At 41.1% G+C, this 15,404-nt stretch overlaps 1 protein-coding gene across 1 annotated transcript in view; it reads right to left on the bottom strand.

Moving 5' to 3' along the window:
- TRIM66 (tripartite motif containing 66) overlaps positions 1 to 15,404 on the bottom strand; it is an 89,890-nt gene that overhangs the window by 73,020 nt on the left and 1,466 nt on the right. The window contains exon 2 of the mRNA XM_074997696.1: positions 9,426 to 9,476. The gene's annotated coding sequence lies outside the window, so the exon portion shown is untranslated. The remainder of the gene's footprint in view (positions 1 to 9,425; positions 9,477 to 15,404) is intronic.

Below are 15,404 nucleotides of genomic sequence, written 5' to 3'. Positions count from 1 at the left end.
AGAATTAACAGGTGTAATATATTGCATCACTTGTACTATGTGATATTGCATCAAAACAAGATTATTTGTTGCCCTCAGAATCTGGCTGCTATAACACAGGCCAAATTGAAGATGCCATCCAAAATGCTGCATAAAGAGCTGTAAAGACACTCAGATCTTAATATAATCCAGAAGAATGCATAAATCAACTTATTAAAAGAGAGTGCAGAGTAAAGGGACACAGAGTGGTTAACTTGTTTCACAATTTGCTTTTCTCATTAAAGACAGTGAGATGCATGAATATTATTGTGATCAACAGTTAAGAAAATGTTTCATGTCTTTGACCTGTAATGTTTCACAAATATTGATTTTATATGACAGGGCTGCTACATAATATCTGCTCTTCCAACTAAACACAACTGTATATTTTCAACAGCAGTCATGTTGCCTCTGTGTAAAAGTCTGCTTTAGTAGAGGTCAGTTTGCAGTCTTCAATGCTTGACCTTTAGTTTGTATTTGCTTGTCATATCTGAGTCTGGGAATTGGGTTCTCACTTACAAGGAAAAAAAGAGTGTCCAGTAGTGGGTAGTTTTGACTTACTCATTTCAGTTTTACTCTGCAGGAATTCTGCACCACTGTGTGAAGCAGCTTTTTTTCTTAAACAGAAATTAACACATGTACACAATTTCCTTTCCCCCACAGAAATGGACTGCAGTGCAGCTGGCTGCCCCTAAGGGCAGATGGAGGCAGGAGAGCCCCTCTAGTAGATGAATGCTCAGGTGTGTTCAGATTCACTAGTGCTGTGGATAAATAATTACTGATCCATTTCACAGGCAATGATGAAGAAGACACTACTCAGTTGAGGAAGAGAGAGCTAAACAGCTGCAGTTCCCAACACAGCCTGTGGAAAGGAGAGAAGGTGGCGTGCAGAAAACTTCATGCAAGCCTAGGACAGAGCATCAGGCTGTTTCTCCTTTAGGGTCCCTGGGCTCAGGGCAGGGACAAGGAAGCAGGTGTTGGGCTGAGGGGGAGCGGGGCAGAATGTCTGAGCTCTGGGAGAAGGAGAAGTAAGTACCTGGCTGTGCTTGGGGAGAGAAGGGACAGACAAAGAGCAGCTGGGTTGTCAAGGGGCTCCTTTAACTCTCTACTATTGGGAGAAAATTTTGGGTTGTCTCTATTGTTACAAACATTCCCACTGACAGGTATTTTGAAATAAATAGCCAAAATAACTTACAGTGGCATGACTGTGTGGTTTTAGCGTGACAAATAAAATTGCAGTATTTTAAAATATCGGGCACAGAACTGTTAAATGTTTAGTGCAGACTACCCTTGGGGGTACAAGTTGGAGGCAAGTTCTGTAATGATTTTACCATGAATATTATTGTAAAGTCACAGAAGCTCAATGGCATCCATAAAATTTATTTACTTGGTTTCACAGAAAATAAAAGTCATTCCACAGGATCAATTCAAATAAATATTTAACAATAATAAAAATTCTTCTTGAAATTTTCAACTTCTAGAAGGCTTTCCATTTGCTCATCACTTTACAGAGGCGAGTAAGTATCAGTGTTCTCATTTTACAACTGGAAAGAAACAGCTTACCTAAAATAACAAAATAGAAATGTAAACAGAGCTTAAACTGGATCGGCACATTCTGGCAAAGTGCGTTAGCACCTTTTTCATACTGCCTTCTTATTCTCCAGAATCTAAGCTTCCATTTAAAACGAAATCTGTTATGAACACTAATTCAGCCTTGAAAACATTACCTGAATGTAACTGACATACAGACCTGTATTGCAGAACCTGACATCATAACTCATTTCAAAAGGTGTTAACTACTTCATTTATCAAAACCTATTTCATATATCAAAACCTAATAAAACCTAATAAAAATAAATTAAAAGTGTTAACTATTTCACTTCTTAGCACAGCATATAAGACAGGAGAGAACTGCACACTACTGACACCACCAAGGAGTTTTTTTCAAGTAAGGAAACACAAAAAACATACCCAACGGAGCCCATGGATGCATTCAGATCCCAATATGCCTAAGCCTATTTTAAACATCTGTGCAACCTACTGAAGGCAGCTTCTTGCATTGGTAAAGCTTCTTTAGTAATCAGAACCTGCTTTTTTACTGAACGTAGAGATATACCTCTCATAGAACTGGAAGGGACCTTGGGAGCTCATTGAATCCTGTCACCGGCCCTCTTGGCACGACCAAGCACCATCCTTTTTTTTTAAATCTATTTGCACCAGATGCCTAAACAGCCCCCTCAAGGGCTGAACTCACAACCCTGGGCTTATGCGGGTTAATGCTCAAACCACTGAGCTAGCCCTCTGCCCGTTGTGAGACTACCACCCCTCTCTCCCCTCCCACCATCCAAAAAATCTGGTTTTTAAAGGTAACACTTTTCTGCACAGTAAACATATGCATCCCATGAAACTATACAAGGAATGTACATGGTCCTTACTATTTAATATGTATAATACTGGAAAACATACACTGAAAAAGTAAATTGAGAATCAAACCACTGATTTCCAAGGCCTCCTATTAACAGTAACATGTTTAGTTACCAAACCTGCAAAGATCATTTACATGTATGTCGTCTTGTTGGCACTGTCCTCACAGGTGACTCACTAATTTCAGCTGCAATGTTTTTAAATCAGCAGCTCTCACTAATCAAGTCTGAGGTACTCCCAGTTGCCCCAGAGGTTCAGGTTACCTCACGTCTTGCTAACACCTCTTTCAGAGCAAGAACATTGAGATGCCATTTAACAACGTACTCTCTTCAGAACCTCAGAACCTAGACTAGAACAACATTTCTAAATTGGTGTTCTGTGGAACACTGGTGCTCCGCAAGATGCGAGTAGGTGTTCAGTGAAAAAAAAATTGATGCTAGAGATATTTTTCCTTCTAAAATATTAAATACGAAATTATGTGTATCAAAAATACTAAGATATGTGAATAGTAATTAGTAAATGCTAAGTAATATAATATCTAATAGTAAATACTAAGGTATGCGAATAGTAATTAGATTGTAGGTATATTAATATTTATAACATACTCATAATAGTATCATTATTCTGTGACTCATGCTGAAACAGTCGTTTGGATTGTTTCGGCACAAGTCGTGTTCAGAGAAATCACAATGCTACGCGTGACATGAGGATCTAACTCTCCAGCATCATTCCTAATACTGATTTTGAGATCAAAAAATGCCAAAACATTCATCCCACTTAAAAAAAATTTCAGATGTTACTTATTTTTATTGTCCAGTAGTTTTTTGTAAAAATCACAAATTTATCAAAACCCCAAATGTGGAAAAAAAAAAATCTACACCTAATTTGTTTTGTGTTTCTTTTTCATAAAAATGATTTTTAAACATTAAGGAAGGATGGTTATTTTTTGAACAATATTGTCCTTTCTATGTTTATACAAAAGAGCAACACTAACCATCCTTCTTTCAGCAGTTATATTGAAGTTTTGTGTTGGGTTTGTACTTAGATTTCATTTCTATACTTAATCATAGGGTTGAAGAACATTAGTTCATTCAGATGATTTTCTCTTATTGTTTGTGATTTGTAAAATAAAAGACATCTAGAAAACTCTTTTAAATCAACTTTCAAGCATTCCATGTGGCAATTTTTTGGTATGAAATCCTCTGCTGCAGCTGTCTCCCCTCCCACTGCAACCAGCATGTATGTGTTTCATCAGTATATTTCAAGCCCAAAAGTGTTCTGCGCCCAAATTAGTTTGGGAAACACTGTCCTAGAGGCATATGAAGACAACTGACAATGGGAAGAGATGGCTTAATCCTGCTAACTCACAACGTGTACTATTAACTGAAAGACAGGGATTAAAATACATCTCTGTAGCTAAGAGCTTTGTTTATTTTAGATTGTCTTCCATTTGGAAATATAGTAGATTCTCCCCCTCACTTTGCACTTGATTGCATTCAGGACTCATTGACAGTGTTAAAAATCCGAGAACACTTGAGAAGAACTGAGGTGTCTGAGTTGGCGCCGATGACAATTTTGTGGTCCTGGTGTACCAGAAAAAATTTTAGCATCCTGTCACCTAACTGATTCAATGATTTACCAGGGTCTATGCTAATAATAAACTCATGGCCAGTATAACTTAGCTAACTTGATTTTCCACTAATGTGTTCAAGCACAGTAAGATTTTGTAATACAGACAAGTCTTTACCAGCATTTTCAGCCACTGATTTAAGTGAGACACAGATGTGCTTTCTTCGCTGCGAATGTTGCTCACATGTTAATTAGAGGTTTGCACCTGGTGTCTTCCTTACGTTTACTGGGTTATCACTGTTGATTGGTTCTTTTCTCTATTATTTCTCCTATTGTGCTCTGACTCCTAATTGATTCTGAGCTATAACCAGCCAAGGTGGGAAGCAGCACAATACAACTTTTGATAAAGCCTTGTTTCGGGGGTGCTAGATTAATGTGTTCACATCCACTCGTGAGGCAGGTAAATAATTCCTGACCCACACCACAGGCAACCATGAAAAAATGTATAAAAATGTATATTTTAAGATACAATTAATCCTGATATCTAAGTCCAATGTATCCAAGGAAGACAAAGCACTTTACAGTGCTGAGAATCATCCATCATCTCCATTTAGTACTAACAGGTGTACCCAGCATTGCTCAGGTCCTTGTGGGAGCTGCAGGACTCAGGGCAGGGTGGTGTGGGACCTCAGAGCAGGAGGTGGAGGGTGGTGGAGTGAGGGCAGGGAATGGGGAGCTCTGAGCAGAGGGTTTGGTGGGGGGCGTGTTTTCAGGGCAGGTGGTTGGGTGCGGGCTCCAGCCCGGATGGGAGTGGAGAAGTGATTATGGCGGCTGGGAGCACTGGGGGTGGCGGCTCAGGGCAGGGGGTGGAGGGTGCAAGAGTGAGAGCAGCGCGTGGAAGCTCAGGACAGAGGGTGCAGGGGTGGAGTAAGGCCAGGGGGTGCGGAGCTCAGGGCAGAGGGTTTGGTGTGGGGGGACTCAGACAGGTGGTTGGGTACGTCAGAGGCTCTGGCCAGGTTGTGGGGAAATAGGAGTGAGTGCAGGAGCTGGGAGCGGAGGGTGGTGGAGTGAGGGCAGGGGGTGGTTTCCTGGCACAACCAAACCCTGACCCTTCTTTAAGTTGGGGTAAGAGGAAGCTGTACACAACAGAATGTGGTACCAGCTCCTGTGGTTTAGGTGGACTTGAACAAACAGACTCACAGACAGACACACTCTAAAATACATAGACAGATTTGGGGAAACTGATACACAAAGAGGCCAACATTTTCAAACTAGGAGGCATCAAGTTAGCCACTGATGTGTTGGTGCCTAAGTTGAAAAGAGAACTTGTTCTTCTGGAATTTCTCAGAAAAAGGCAACATAGAGCTTAGATTCTACTGTAGTATGTAGAAATACCAGAAGACAGTCAATGGTTCACCTTTTATAATTTGTTTGAAGTGACTATTCAGCTACCTCTGCCTCATTTTCTTACTCTAGTCTTTGTACTTTTTTACTCAGTTCTCTGCAAAAGTATAGCTCTCTTCTTCCTCTGTGCTAAGTGAAATTCCCTTTCCTCTTCAAATATTTCCTTTGCTTAGCCTATCAACAATGATCTGTTTCAGAGCACTGTTTTCAGATACTCTCAAATCTGAACCATTTGTATTTATGTTCTCTATCCAATTCAGACAGTCAGCTCATCACAGCAGGGACCTTGTCTTACTGCAAGGTTCCAACACAACTGCTTTGGAATAGATATAAATAAACAGGATTTCTTTTCTTATATTGAGTGTTAACATTTTCTCAGCAAAAAAGGGACACTGAGTTCAGCAACCTAGTTGATCGTTTGGCATATCACCATATCTGTTTATGATTTCATGTGTCTCGTTCTACAATTCTGAAACACCTGTGCATTTATTTTTAAAATAACTACTAAAAACTCTAACCACAACTTCATGCTCAACAGAGCCAGATTGACAAAACTCTCCTCTTTGCCACTGAAGTACAGTAAGATTACTTAGGCTGTTTCTAGACTGCTGAGAACTGTCAGCAAAAGATACGCAAATTGCGCAAGCATTTGAATATCTTTTGGCAACAGTTCTGTCAAGAGAGGCTTTTTTGACAATTTGCCCGTACACATAGGGCCAAATGTTGGAAAAAAAACCCTGTTGATACATCCCTTCCACCTCATGGAACGAGGTGTACAGGGATGCTGACAGAATGCCCCTGACTAGCAGATCTCTGAAGTTTTGTCGACGGAAGACTGCAGTCTAGACACAGCCTCAGTGTAGTTAAAAACTGACTGAGTCAATACAATAATTACAATATAAAGTTGAATCTGCTTATAATGAACCTGAAATGCACTGATGTAAAATGGAAGTGTAATCGAATATACACACTGCCATTACAATTCTAATGACCTCCAATAGGAAAGAAGGACCAGATACGGATATCAAAATCTATCCTAAATTTTCCTACGGGGGGAAAAAAAACCCAAAAACCTTTGCCTTACAAAGTTCCATTATATTCAAAGGATTGTACAGTAACCCCTCAAGTTATGTGGGAGTTGCATTCCAGCAACTCCAGTGTAACTCGAATTTTTGCATGAGTTGAGGGGAGACGAGCTCCCAGAGTGGCGGGGAGCTAGGAACCAGAGGACAGCCTGGTTCCAGTCTCCCTGCAGTGTACAGGACCAGGAACCGGACCAGCTCATGGCTGGTCGGCTTCCCTGTCCCATACATGGTGAAGAGCTGGGAAACAAATAAGCAGAAGGGGGAACCAAGTGGCAGCTTCATCTGGGGCTGCCACTGAGAGATGGGCTGGGAGCCCAGAAGCTGTCCAGCCATGGGGCTGCAGATCTACCCCCACAGGTTAGGGACCCCTTGGCTGGCTCTGCTGGCTTCCAGCCACAGGGCTGCAGGCCTACCCACCCCACCAAGGCACTGACACCCTTCCACACACATTTCAAATGTGCATATCTTGAGGGATTACCGTATAAAGAAATTATAACCCAGCAGCTACTTTACAATACCTTTTTGAAAAACATACATCCAGGATGTTAACACTTGTTTAAAACAATTAAAAACAAACCAATTATATGAATGTAAACATTTATCTAATTATTTAATGCCTCTCCAACAGGTTTTGTTTTTTCCAGTAAAAGTTCATTTAGTGGAGAAGGTTCCCTCCCCCCCGTCATTTCTAATTTCAAGTTTCCCAAAAAATCCTTTATAAAATATTTTAAAGACTAATTATGTAAAAGTGCTTCTCAATCTGCTTATTACAATATCACATTATGAAGTGCCTAATTACAGAATAATATATGACATGTTACCTTCATACATAATTTCACACTCAGTAGGAGTATAACGATACCCTTGAATCAAATCTGGAAGACACTGCTTACAAAAGGAGTGAAGACAAGGCAGCAGTCTAGGATCTCTTCTCTTTAGTTCCCACTTACACACCAAACAATTCCTCAAGAGATCTAAGCTTTCCATTTTCCCAGTCCAAAGTTTGACATCAAGGACACCAAAAGTCACAAAATAACTCATTAACAAACACTTCCTACTCTATGAAGCACTTGGTCACCCAAGTGAGAACTACAAGCCAACTGCAGGAGGCACATTCTCAAAAGCAACATTTATTTGGTTTCTTTGAAGAAAGAGGAAGTTCCTTGCAGGTGAAAACTGCATACCATGTTACTGAAAATAGCAAGTGGTGTTAGGCAAGCAAACCAAAATTCCATTAACAGTATATAGTGCTTGCTACCTTTGATAAAATCTGAGGCATACTGTACTTTCAATCTACTTATAGCCATGCAAACTGCCTAAATTCTTACAAACTGTTCTCTTTCTGCTTGCAATTCACAAGATGAGTGAGAAACGTTCGAGCATTTTCTACAGTTTCTTTCCAGCACTTCAAAATTAGCAGCAGAAACAAATAAGAATAAAGTATAACCAATTATAACATCCATCCTCATTTGAGCAAAGCATGTTAGAAAGTTAAATACACAAATTCAAAGACACAACATATTTGCCTCTAAAATTTAATAATGTGCACCTTACATTCTGTACAAATGCCACCTTGTGGTTCCATGCTTATTGCCTCTTAAAAAATAAAAATTAAATCTGCTCCCTTTAGAAGTGACAGTACAATGTTTTTCCTAATTTTAGTCTGGGTTTTTCAAGTCAAACTATGTACTTGCTGCCTTACATCTCAGCCAAGATTCTGAAACTGGAACTGAAGTCTCAGTTTCAACATGGAAGTAATCCACTTATGCAGCTGGAAACATTGCAAGCTACAACTCAGCAGTGTTGAACAGGAATTAAAAGGTCACCACACTTGTGGTTATTGGTTTTCCATAGTCACCACATTATATTATACTAAACAAAAATATGCTCTCCCCCTCCCCCAGAGCCAAGCACTCCCAGCCCTCTACCCCTGCTCTCTAACTGAATGCCCTCCCCAGAGCCAGGTACTCCCAGCCCCCCGCCCCCATTCTAATTCAATCCCAGTGACGTGCTTCTCCCAAGTGAAGGTGCATGCACAGAGCAGGCAGACAGCACTTCCTGCATGCAGCTCTCAGGACGACCTGCATTTAAAGGCTCCAAGAGCTGCATGTGGCTCAAGAGCCATGGGTTGGTCACCCCTGTATTCGCCACAATACTGTGTTCAATTTGCTACATGTGGAGAACATATTGGACACCCCTGATCTAGATGGACTGTCCCAGGAACTCCCCTGTAAAGGAGCTCCACAGTACAGGAGGGCAGCAGCTCAAGCACACCTGGGCTATATTAGCTGATGTTGCTTTCTCCCATGTGTATGGACAGGAAAGAATCTATATGAACCCATAGGTCTTCCTTCACTCATATCCTTTGGGGCTTCTGTAAGGGAGCAGAGACAGGAGCATGCTCCGGAGGCAGAATACATCCCTTCTGCAGATGCAAATGTCCCCTGCACCCAGAAGAGCACGTAATCAATACTTTGCCCCATCGCCACACAGCATTAGTTGATATATAATATAGCTGGTGAGGTTTAGCTCAAAAGCTTGCTTTTTCTACTTTCATCCACTATTTCCAATGGATAGAATCCAGATCTTCTATTTTGTGTGTGCCAAGCTATTTCACAGCAACTTACCAAGTGTTCACATGCAATAATTTGTAAAAATAGGATTAGAGAGTGGGAAAGTCCTTCTAATGGGTCTGGGGTTCCATTAGTGATTTTTTTTCTTTTGTTTTAAACCCATGGCCTTGAGAACATTCTGCAGCACTCCAAGGGCAAAAACGGTGTAAATTCAGAAGTATTTTTATGAGCCAAAGGACAAAGTGGATGGCTATTACTTGAGTCAAAGTCCTCTCAGTCTGCCCTTGTCTACAACAGGATCACGAGAGATGAACAGGAAAATGGATCACTTAGTTACACAACCAGGGCTTACATGCTTCACAGAAGGGCTCCCACGCTGCACATCATAGCTCACTCCTGCCTCCTACAAACAAAAAATCAAAACATAATTCAAAATAAACCTCAAAAAAGGGAGAAAAATGAATGCAGAATAAAAGCAACTCAATGAACTGAATGCAGGTATTTAACAAATCTGGCTGGAAATACCACTGTTGGTGCAGTGGCTTCCTACAACAAAATAAAGGGATGATAAACTGTTCCCATAGGTGGCAATTCCATTCTAGTTTCCATTAACAAGACCGGAATTGTGCAACTGTGAAGTGGTAAGGTTTGATGCTTCCCATAAGCTTTTGTTCTTTAGAGGCTCTCTGGGAAAAGCACTCAGGGAAGCCACTCCCAGGGACTGGGAAACTGACCAAGCTCTCCAGCACTGCTGGACAGGAGCCGGGAAACTGACCAGTGCAGCAGCTGGTCAGTTTTCCCCATCCTTTGAGTGGTGAGGAGCTGGCGTCTGGCAGCCCGGAGCCAGGCGCTAGCTCCCCACCACTCAAAGGTGCGTCAGTCCGAGATACATGCAAGTCAAGTGCATGTATCTCAGGGTTCTACTGTATCTAGTAAATTCTGTCTAGCTTGGTGATATCCTTTCTTCAGCAAAGGCTAGTTAACTTATATTTCCAAAGAAAGACATGTAAAGCACCTGACGTAGAACACCAAAACTATCTTGCACTATAGGGAAAAACAGAATCTATAGTAAATTCTAAAATACACTCAGATTCAGAGGTCTTAAGGGATCTCAGTCCTGAAGCTGCAAAGAGCTGTGAGACTAGATTCCTGCAACGGAGTAGAACATCTTGGGAAACTGCAGTTATAAATCACAACCTAATAGGACAATGATGGGCAACCAAAGCTACAGAGTGGGCTGCATGAATGGTCCTCCTTCAGCTGAGTGGGCCACAAGATTGAAATCCAGCACATGCACTAGCCATGACACCAAGAATAAGATTAGATTAAATATGTAAGAACATAAGAACAGCAATACTGGGTGAGACCATAGGTCCATCAAGCCCAGTATCCAGTCTTCTGACAGTGGCAAATGTCAGTTGCCCCAGAGGGAAAGAACAGAACAGGTAATCATCAGATGGTCAGTCCCCTGTTGCCCATTTCCAGCCGCTGGCAAACTGAAGCTAGGAACACCCTCCATGGCCATCCTGACTAATAGTCATTGATGGACCTATCCTCCATGAATGTATGTAGTTCGTTTTTAAACTCTGCTATACTCTTTGCCTTCACAATCTCCTCTGGCAATGAGTTCCACAGGTTAAGCGTGTGTTGTTTGAAAAAATATTTCCTATTGTTTTAAACCTGCTGCCTATTAATTTCATTTGGTGACCCCTAGCTCTTGTGTTGTGAGATGGAGTAAATAACATTTCCTTATTTACTTTCTCCACACCAGTCATGATTGTACATACCTCTGTCATATCCACCCTTAATAGTCTTTTTTTTCCAAGCTAAAAAGTCCCAGTCTTATTAATCTCTCCTTATATGGCAGACGTTCCATACCCTTAAACATTTTTGTTGCCCTTTTCTGAACCTTTTCCAATATATCTTTTTTTAGGTGGGGCGACCACATTTGCACACAGTGTTCCAGATGTGGTTGTACCCTGGATTTATACAGAGGTAATATGGCATTTTCTGTCTTATTATCTATTCCTTTCCTAATGATTCCCAAAATTTTGTTAGCTTTTTTGACTGCTGCTGCACACTGAGTGGATGTTTCCAGGGAACTATCCACAATGACTCCAAGATCTCTTTCTTGAGTGGTAACAGCTAAGTCAGACCCCATCATTTTATACATATAGCTGGAATAATATTTTCCAATGTGCATTGTTTTGCATTTATCAACATTGAATTTCATCTGCCATTTTGTTGCCCAATCACCCAATTTTATTAAGATCCTTTTGTAGCTCTTCACAGTCTGATTGGGACTTAGCTATTTTGAGTAGTTTTGTGTCATCTGCAAATTTTGCCACCTCACTGTTTATCCCTTTTTCCTGAGCATTCATAAATCTGTTGAATAGCACTGGTCCCAGTACAGACCCCTGGGGGACACCACTATTTACCTCTCTCCATTTGGAAAACTGTCCATTTTTTCCTACCCTTTGTTTCCGATCTTTTAACCAGTTACCAATCCAAGAGAAGACCTTCCCTCTTATCCCGTGATAGTTAACTTTGCTTAAGAGCCTTTGGTGACTGACCTTTGTCAAAGGCTTTCGGAAAATCTAAATACACTATATCCATAGGATCCCCCTTGTCCACATGCTTGTTGACCCTTTCGAACAATTCTAATAGAATGGTGAGGCAAGACTTCCCTTCACAAAAGCCATGCTGACTCTTCCCCAACAAATTATGTTTATTAACGCCTCTGACAATTCTGTCCTTTACTAGAGTTTCAACCAGTTTGCCCGGTACTGAAGGCAGACTGACTGGCCTGCAGTTGCCAGGATCACCTATGGAGCCCTTTTCAAAAATTGGCATCACATTAGCTATCCTCTAGTCATCTGGAACAGAAGCTGATTTAAATGCCAGGTTACAAACTACAGTTAGTAGTTCTGCAATTTCACATTTGAGTTCCTTCAGAACTCTTAGGTGAATGCCATCGGGTCCTGGTGACATTACTATTTAGTTTATCGATTTGTTCCAAAACCTCTTCTAATGACACCTCAATTTGAGACAGTTCATCAGACTTGTTACCTGAAAAGAATTGCTCAGATTTGGGAATCTCCCTCACATCCTGAGCAATGAAGACTGATGCAAAGAAATCATGTAGTTTCTCTGCAATGGCCTTATCATCCCTGAGTGCCCCTCTAGCGTCTTCATCATCCAGTGGCCCCACCGGTTATTTAGCAGTCTTCTTGCTTCTGATGTACTTTAAAAGAATTTTGCTATTACTTTTTGATTCTGTGGCTAGCTGTTCTTCAAATTCTTTTTTAGCCTTCCTACTTACATTTTTACACTTCACTTGGCAGAGTTTAATGTTCCTTTCTATCTTCCTCACTAGGATCTAACTTCCATTTTTTTAAAGGATGCCTTTTGTCTCTCACTGCCTCTTTTACTTTATTGTTTAACTACAGTGGTACTTTTTTGGTTTTCTTACTATGTTTCCTAAATTGGGTCATACATTTAAGTTGAGCCTCCCTAATGGTGTCTTTAAAAAGTTTCCATGCACCAGACAGGGTTTTATTTTAGGTACTGTACATTTTAGTTTCTGTTTAACTAACTTCCTCATTTTTGTATAGCCCCCCTTTCTGAAATTAAATATTACAGTTTTGGACCACTGTAGTATTTTCCCAGCCACAGGAATGTTAAATTTATGGTCACTATTACCCAGATGTCCAGACACATTCAGCTCTTGGACCAGATCCTGTGGTCCACTTAGGACTAAATCAAGAATCACCTCTCCTCTTGTGGGTTCCAGGACTAGCTGCTCCAAGAAGCAGTCATTTAATATGTCAAGAAACTTAATCTCAGCTTCCTGTCCTGAGGTGACATGTACCCAGTATATATGGGGATACTTGAACCACCCCCCCCCAATATTATTGGGTTGTTTTTTTTTATTTTGATAGTCTCTCTAATCTCCCTGAGCATTTCAGTCATTATCAACATCCTGGTCTGGTGGTAGGTAATATATCCCTACCATTATATTCTTATTATTCAAGCATGGGATTACTATCTAGAGAGATATCATCGTACAGGGTGATTCATTTGATTTTTACTTCATTTGATTCTACACTTTAACGTATAGTGCAATCCCCCATCCAGCATGACCTGTTCTGTCCTTCCAGTAAATTTAGTACCCTGGTATTACTGTGTCCCATTGATGATCCTCATTCCACCAAGTTTCTGTGATACCTATTATATTGATATCTTCATTTAATATGAGGCATTGTAGCTCACCCACTTTATTTATACTTCTAGCATTTGTATATAAGCACTTTAAAAATTTTTGACTCTTTGCCTGCCTGCCATTACATGATGTAATTGAAAGGGACTCTGTTTTACTTGACTGTTCCTCATCAGATACTAACTGTGTTTTATCATATTTCATCCTCTCCTCCTATGAGGACACAGACAATCTCCACTAAGAGATCCTGCCCTAAGGGATACCACCATCCGAACCATGCGTGCCTCCACACCTGTCGGCTTTCCCCCAGCCCCTAATTTAAAAATTGCTTTCGACCTTTTTAATTTTAAGTGCCAGCAATCTGGTACGTTGCACTTGATTCTCCTTCTTTATCATGCCCTTTCAAAGTGATCCTTTATTAAGAGCAAATTAAATTGCCAGCAAAATTAACATAAAACAGCAGAGAGAGTGCACAGATCTCACAATGTTGTGTGCAATCAACATGCACCTCATGCATACTCTTGCTTTAAACATGTGTCTCTTCTCTTTGGCAGGGGCCACCGGACCCTCCCATCCACTGAAGAGCCTGCCCCCCAGTCCACTTCTTCCCTCAAACTCCCACAAGGCCTCTCCCTTGCCTCATCCCCATTCAGCAAACACGAAAAGGCACTATATATTTAATGGAAAACTTTAGAGTAGGTTGTAGAAAAATCCAGCTCTTTATAACCAAAAGTATTAGTTGTAATTAATAGACAATGTTTTAACTTAAGTATAGTTATTAAAACACTTTCAAACAAAAGTTATTTGGCAAAAGCCATAAGCTCTTACCAATGCTCTCAAGCCATTTTAATCTAGGTTTATGGCAGACTGAAGATATTGGAAGAAAGAGCTGTAAATATTTCCACTGTCGCACTCTATTTGCATAAGCTTATAATTCAACCATGAAACTTTATTCTGGACTAATAGCTGGTCATAGAGTAGAGGCAGGCAAAATGCAGCCCTCCAGCCAGATCCAGCACACTATGATCCTCTGGGCAGCTAATATCCCATAGCCCAGTAGGTCCCTCATTCAGGTTCCTTGCCTGCCATATACCTCACATCACTCAAAGCAGCCAGCTGAGGCCAGTGTGTACATCTCTCCACAGGTAATGACCAGTGGTGTTCAACGCCACTAGTCATTACCTACAGCCCCAACTCAAACCACTGCAACGCATTATTAAAGACATATAACCTATCCTTAATCAGGATGCCACACTCCAGAAGGCCCTAGGTGACAGGACTGTTCTCTCCTACAGACAATCTCCCAACCTTATGAGGATTCTCACCAACAGCCACAGTCTATACCGCAGGAACACCAGTCCTGGAACTTTTCCTTGCAACAAAGCCCACTGCCAGCTTTGTGCACATATCTGTTCTGGAGATACCATTACTGGACCTAACCAGACTAGTCACAGAATCACAGGCACAGTCTCATGTTCCTCAACTAACATCATATAGCCATCATGTGCCAAAAATGCCCAGATGCTTTGTATATTGGACAGACTTCAAACTCTCTCAGACAAAGAGTTAATGGGCACAAAACAGATATCAAATCTCTCCACAGAGTGTGCTCCATGGCTGAGGGACCTCCGAGCATTGCCCCCATTCCTAGCACAATCTGTGCAGTTCCCACTGACCAGAAGCCAGTCAATGGGAGCTGCCCATCAAACATCATTGGCCACTCCTGCCACATCAGCTATGTCTGCAATGCAATTAGGGGGAAATTTCACAGCCTAGACTTCAATGAAAACTCAGGCTAGTTGCCTGATCTTAACTCTATGACAGCGATTCCCAAACTTTTCAGCATCATGCCCCCCTTCTGATTTTTGACAAACCCTCCCGCCCTCTCTTCTTTACCATCACCCTTTTAAAAAAAATTCAATTCATAATTTAAAATAAACAAAAAACTTGATATAAAAATGTTATTTGAAGTTAAAAATAAGTACAAATAGTTTTTCTTTGCCCCTCGCGGGTGCCTGGTGCAGCCACAGATGGCCAGCTGACTGAGCACTGTGCCAGCCACCCGCCTGCCTGAGCACTGTGCTGCCAGAGCCGCCCATCCAAGCTGACCGA

This window comes from Carettochelys insculpta, chromosome 6, assembly GCF_033958435.1.
Source record: "Carettochelys insculpta isolate YL-2023 chromosome 6, ASM3395843v1, whole genome shotgun sequence".
NCBI classification, from domain to species: Eukaryota; Metazoa; Chordata; order Testudines; family Carettochelyidae; genus Carettochelys; species Carettochelys insculpta.
The sequence above is the reverse complement of the archived record's forward strand: the minus strand, read 5'-3'. Positions and strand labels throughout refer to the sequence as shown.